The sequence below is a fragment of the Aegilops tauschii genome, chromosome 1 (assembly GCF_002575655.3).
Source record: "Aegilops tauschii subsp. strangulata cultivar AL8/78 chromosome 1, Aet v6.0, whole genome shotgun sequence".
NCBI lineage: Eukaryota > Viridiplantae > Streptophyta > Magnoliopsida > Poales > Poaceae > Aegilops > Aegilops tauschii.
This window is the reverse complement of record NC_053035.3, coordinates 499,958,495-499,964,980: the sequence shown is the minus strand read 5'-3', so window position 1 is coordinate 499,964,980 and position 6,486 is coordinate 499,958,495.

Genomic DNA, 6,486 nt, shown 5'->3' with positions numbered 1-6,486 from the left:
CTCAGATCGTCCCTGACATGAGTTGCTTATGTTTTGCCGAAATGTCAATTTATTTTCGTTTCGGCAAATTTCTGGCAAACTCTATATGTTCTATTTTTAGGAAAGGTCATACCGAATTTTTGTATGACTTTGATATATATATATATACACACACATGCATGATAATAATTCTTTTGCTTATTATGCCACGCAGGCAATCATGAAGGTCAGTGGAAGGGTGGTGGAAAGATGGTTGTCATACGCGGTGGACAGCATTTATTCAAATAAACAGACTAGGATTATATGTCCGTGTAGAAAATGAAAACTAATCATCATCTTGGACCCCTTTGACCGTGGCAGTTTGAAGGTGCACCTGCTCATGCATTGGTTTCATGGATGGCTATACTCGGTGAATAATTGAAAATGATGATGAAGATGTCCACATGTCAGACAATGACATGGGGCTAGACAAAGAGATGACCAACGATGATGGACCCGAAGACGAGGGTGCAGGACATGGCGGCGGAGAAGAGACCAGACACGGCAGAGAAGAGGCGGATACGAAGCAGTCTTCGACGCGACTAAGCCGTGCAGGACCCTCATGTTCGAGACCTGCTTCGCAAGAATACGACTAGCGACAGAGCTGTGTCAAGAGAGGAGGCCAAGCTGGCGCAACTGGAGGCAGACTCGAAGACTCCATTTTATGACAGTTGTGATCCCGAGGTGACCTGCTTGAGCTTCACGCTTGAACTTCTAAATATGAAGGCCAAAAAAATGGACAGACGCGAGCCTCGATGGGCAATTTTGAAGTATCTACATAATAAAGTTCTCCCCACAGGGTACCTATGTCCTACTAGTGTCGATGAGGCCAAGAAGATCGTGTGCCCTCTTGATTTGCCCCATATTAGATATCATGCATGCATCAACGATTGCATCATTTATTGGAAGGAGCACGCGGAAAAAAATAGTTGTCCGTGTTGGGGAACGTAGCATGCAATTTCAAAAATATTCGTACGCTCACGCAAGATCTATTTAGGAGATGCATAGCAACGAGAGGGGGAGGGTGTATCCACGTATCCTCGTAGACCGAAAGCGGAAGCGTTTGATAACGTGGTTGATGTAGTCGAACTTCTTCTCGTTCCGACCGATCAAGCACCAAACGTACGACACCTCTGAGTTCTGCACACGTTCAGCTCGATGATGTCCCTCGAACTCTTGATCCAGCAAAGTGTCGAGGAGAGTTTTGTCAGCATGACGGCGTGTGACGGTGATGGTGAAGTGATCCGCGCAGGGCTTCGCCTAAGCACTACGTGAATATGACCGGAGGCGTAAACTGTGGAGGGGGGCACCGCAAACGGCTAACAATGGTTGGTGTGTCTTCTAGGCGCCCCCTCCCCACATATATAAAGGGGGGAGGGGGAGAGAGGCAGCCTAGGGCGCTCCCAAGTAGGAGGAATCCTACTTGGGCCCCTAGTCCAATTCGGCCTCCCCCCATTCCTTTTACCGGAGGGTGAAAAGAGGGAAGGAGGAAGGAAAGGGGGGCGAACCCCCACCTCCTCCTATTCGGCCTCCTACCATAAGGGGGGCGCCACCCCTTGTGGGCCGGTGTGCTCCTCTCCTATGGCCCATATGGCCCATATCTTCCCCCGGCGGGTTCCGGTAACCCCCCCGGTACTCTGATATGTACCAGATACATTCCGGAACACTTCCGGTGTCCGAATACTATCATCCTATATATCAATCTTTACCTCTCGACCATTTCGAGACTCCTCGTCGTGTCCGTGATCTCATCCGGGACTCCGAACAACATTCGGTCACCAAATCACATAACTCATATAATACAAAATTGTCATCGAACGTTAAGCGTGCAGACCCTACGAGTTCGAGAACTATGTAGACATGACCGAGACACCTCTCCGGTCAATAACCAACAGCGGAACCTGGATGCTCATATTGGTTCCTACATATTCTACGAAGATCTTTATTGGTCGTACCACAATGACAACATACGTAATTCCCTTTGTCATCGGTATGTTACTTGCCCGAGATTTGATCGTCGGTATCTTCATACCTAGTTCAATCTCGTTACCGGCAAGTCCCTTTACCCGTTCTATAATACATCATCCCGCAACTAACTCATTAGTCACATTTCTTGCAAGGCTTATTATGATGTGCATTACCGAGAGGGCCCAGAGATACCTCTCCGATACTCGAGTGACAAATCCTAATCTTGATCTATGCCAACCCAACAAACACCTTCGGAGATACCTGTAGAGCATCATTATAATCACTCAGTTACGTTGTGATGTTTGATAGCACACAAGGTATTCCTCCGGTATCCGGGAGTTGCATAATCTCATAGTCAAAGGAATATGTATATGTCATGAAGAAAGCAATAGCAATAAAACTTAACGATCATTATGCTAAGCTAACAGAGGGGTCTTGTCCATCACATCATTCTCCTAATGATGTGATCCCGTTCATCAAATGACAACACGTGTCTATGGTTAGGAAACTTAACCATCTTTGATTAACGAGCTAGTCCAGTAGAGGCTTACTAGGGACACTGTGTTTTGTCTATGTATCCACACATGTATCAAGTTTCCGGTTAATACAATTCTAGCATGAATAATAAACATTTACCATGATATAAGGAAATATAAATAACAACTTTATTATTGCCTCTAGGGCATATTTCCTTCAGTCCGGTGTGCAATGCTTCTTGATACAAGAAGGCCGGGAAGAAATCTCCTCAGAAATTTGTATGGTACTTACCGATCACTCCCCGTCTACAGCGTTATTTCGTAGATCCTAAGGAAGTAAAGCTCATGCGCTGGCACGCGGAGAGGGTGAAGCCCGATGATGGAGATGGTCTGAAGCAGAGACACCTCGCGGATGCTAGCCAGTGGCGAGCATTCAACGCCGGATATGGATATTTCACAGATGATGCAAGGAACATCGTGCTTGGCGCGAGTACCGATGGCATGAATCCGTTTGGCAACCAGAACACCAACCATAGCACATGGCCCGTGTTTGTATGCATGAATGTACAACATCCCTCCTGGTTGTGCGTGAAGTCAAATTACATACACATGACCATGCTGATTCAAGGGCCGAAACAGCGGGGAAATAATATTAATCTGTATCTGGGGCTACTGAAAGAGGAGTTAGACACGTTATGGAAAACACCGGCCAAGACATGGGACGCCAGCAAAGGCGGCTATTTCTATATGAGAGTGAAGGAAATATGCCCTAGAGGCAATAAGAAAGTTATTATTTATTTCCTTATATCATGATAAATGTTTATTATTCATGCTAGAATTGTATTAACCAGCAACATGATACATGTGTGAATACATAGACAAACAGAGTGTCACTAGTATGCCTCTACTTGACTAGCTCGTTGATCAAAGATGGTTATGTTTCCTAACCATAGACATGAGTTGTCATTTGATAAATGGGATCACATCATTAGGAGAATGATGTGATTGACTTGACCCATTCCGTTAGCTTAGCACTTGGTCGTTTAGTTTACTGCTATAGTGCTTTCTTCATGACTTATACATGTTCCTATGACTATGAGATTATGCAACTCCCGAATACCGGAGGAACACTTTGTGTGCTACCAAACGTCACAACGTAACTCGGTGATTACAAAGGTGCTCTACAGGTGTCTCCGATGGTGTTCGTAGAGTTGGCATAGATCGAGATTCGGATTTGTCACTCCGATTGTCGGAGAGGTATCTCTGGGCCCTCTCGGTAATGCACATCACTATAAGCCTTCCAAGCAATGTGACTAATGAGTTAGTTATGGGATGATGCATTACAGAACGACTAAAGAGACTTGCCGGTAACGAGATTGAACTAGGTATTGAGATACCGACGATCGAATCTCGGGTAAGTAACATACCGATGACAAAGGGAACAACGTATGTTGTTATGCGGTTCGACCGATAAAGATCTTCGTAGAATATGTAGCAGCCAATATGGGCATCCAGGTTCCACTATTGGTTATTGACTAGAGAAGTGTCTCGGTCATGTCTACATAGTTCTCGAACCCGTAGGGTCCGCACGCTTAAACGTTCGTTGACGATATAGTATTATATGAGTTATGTATGTTGGTGACCGAATGTTGTTCGGAGTTCTGGATAAGATCACGGACATGACGAGGAACTCCGGAATGGTCCGGAGATAAAGATTGATATATGGGATAATAGTGTTTGGTCTCCGGAAGGGTTCCGGAATTCACCGGAAGGGGTTCCGGATGTTTCCCGAAATGTTTGGGTCCGAGAACACTTTATTTGGGCCAAAGGGGAAAGCCCACAAGGATTTTGGAAAGCGCAAAAGGAAGTTTTGCGGAGTCCAGCGGCCCCTGGCGTCTCGCCCTGGAGTCCGAGAAGGACTCTTGCCTTTCAGGTGAAACCGACTTTGTGGAGGCTTTTACTCCAAGTTTCTGTTGGGGAACGTAGCAATAATTCAAAATTTTCCTACGTGTCACCAAGATCAATCTAGGAGATGCTAGCAACGAGAGAGAGAGGGAGTGCATCTTCATACCCTTGAAGATCGCTAAGCGGAAGCGTTACAAGAACGCGGTTGATGGAGTCGTACTCGCGGCGATTCAAATCGTGGAAGCTCCGATCTAGCGCCGAACGGACGGCGCCTCCGCGTTCAACACACGTACAGCCCGGGGACGTCTCCTCCTTCTTGATCCAGCAAGGGGAGAGGAGAAGTTGAGGGAGAACTCCAGCAGCACGACGGCGTGGTGGCAATGGAGCTCGTGGTTCTCCGGCAGAGCTTCGCTAAGCACTACGGAGGAGGAGGAGGAGTTGGAGGAGGAGAGGGCTGCGCCAAGGGAAGGGTGTGGCTGCCCTCCCACCCCCTCACTATATATAGGGGGAAGGGGAGAGGGGGCCGGTACCTCAAGATGGATCTATAGGAGGAGGCGGCGGCCAGGGGAAACCCTAGATGGGTTTGGGCGCCCCCACCCCCTAGGAAACTTGCCCCCCAAGCCGGGAGGGGCGGCTGCCCTAGGGGTGGCGCCCCCACCTCTCCTGGTTACATGAGAGGGGTTGGGAGGGGCGCACAGCCCCTTAGTGGGCTGGTTTGCCCCTTCCCCTTGGCCCATAAGGCCCCCCAACACTTGCCGGGGCCTCCGAAACCCCTTTCGGACATGCTGGCCATAGCCTGGTACCCCCAGAACAATTCCGGACTCCAATACCCTTCGTCCAATATACCGATCTTCACCTCTGGACCATTCCGGAGCTCCTCGTCATGTCCGGGATCTCATCCGGGACTCCGAACAACCTTCGGTAACCACATACTATTTCCCATAACAACTCTAGCGTCACCGAACCTTAAGTGTGTAGACCCTACGGGTTCGGGAACCATGCAGACATGACCGAGACACCTCTCCGGCCAATAACCAATAGCGGGATCTGGATACCCATATTGGCTCCCACATGTTCCACGATGATCTCATTGGATGAACCATGATGTCGGGGATTCATTCAATCCTGTATTCAATTCCCTTTGTCTATCGGTATGTTACTTGCCCGAGATTCGATCGTCGGTATCCCCATACCTCGTTCAATCTTGTTACCGGCAAGCCTCTTTACTCGTTCCGTAACGCATGATCCCGTGGCTAACTCATTAGTCACATTGAGCTCATTATGATGATGCATTACCGAGTGGGCCCAGAGATACCTCTCCGTCATACGGAGTGACAAATCCCAGTCTCGATTCGTGCCAACCCAATAGATACTTTCGGAGATACCTGTAGTGCACCTTTATAGCCACCCAGTTACGTTGTGACGTTTGGTACACCCAAAGCATTCCTACGGTATCCGGGAGTTGCACAATCTCATGGTCTAAGGAAACGATACTTGACATTAGAAAAGCTCTTAGCAAACGAACTACACGATCTTGTGCTATGCTTAGGATTGGGTCTTGTCCATCACATCATTCTCCTAATGATGTGATCCCGTTATCAATGACATCCAATGTCCATGGTCAGGAAACCATAACCATCTATTGATCAACGAGCTAGTCAACTAGAGGCTTACTAGGGACATGTTGTGGTCTATGTATTCACACATGTATTACGGTTTCCAGTTAATACAATTATAGCATGAACAATATACAATTATCATGAACAAGGAAATACAATAATAACCATTTTATTATTGCCTCTAGGGCATATTTCCAACAGTCTCCCACTTGCACTAGAGTCAATAATCTAGTTCACATCACTATGTGATTGTAATGAATCCAACACCCATGGGGTTTGTTCATGTCTCGCTTGTGAGAGAGGTTATTAGTCAACGGGTCTGAACCTTTCAGATCCGTGTGTGCTTTACAAATCTCTATGTCATCTTGTAGATGCAGCTACCACGCGCTACTTGGAGTTATTCCAAATAACTTCTCTACTATACGAATCCGGTTTACTACTCAGAGTCATCCGGATTAGTGTCAAAGTTTGCATCGACGTAACCCTTTACGATGAACTCT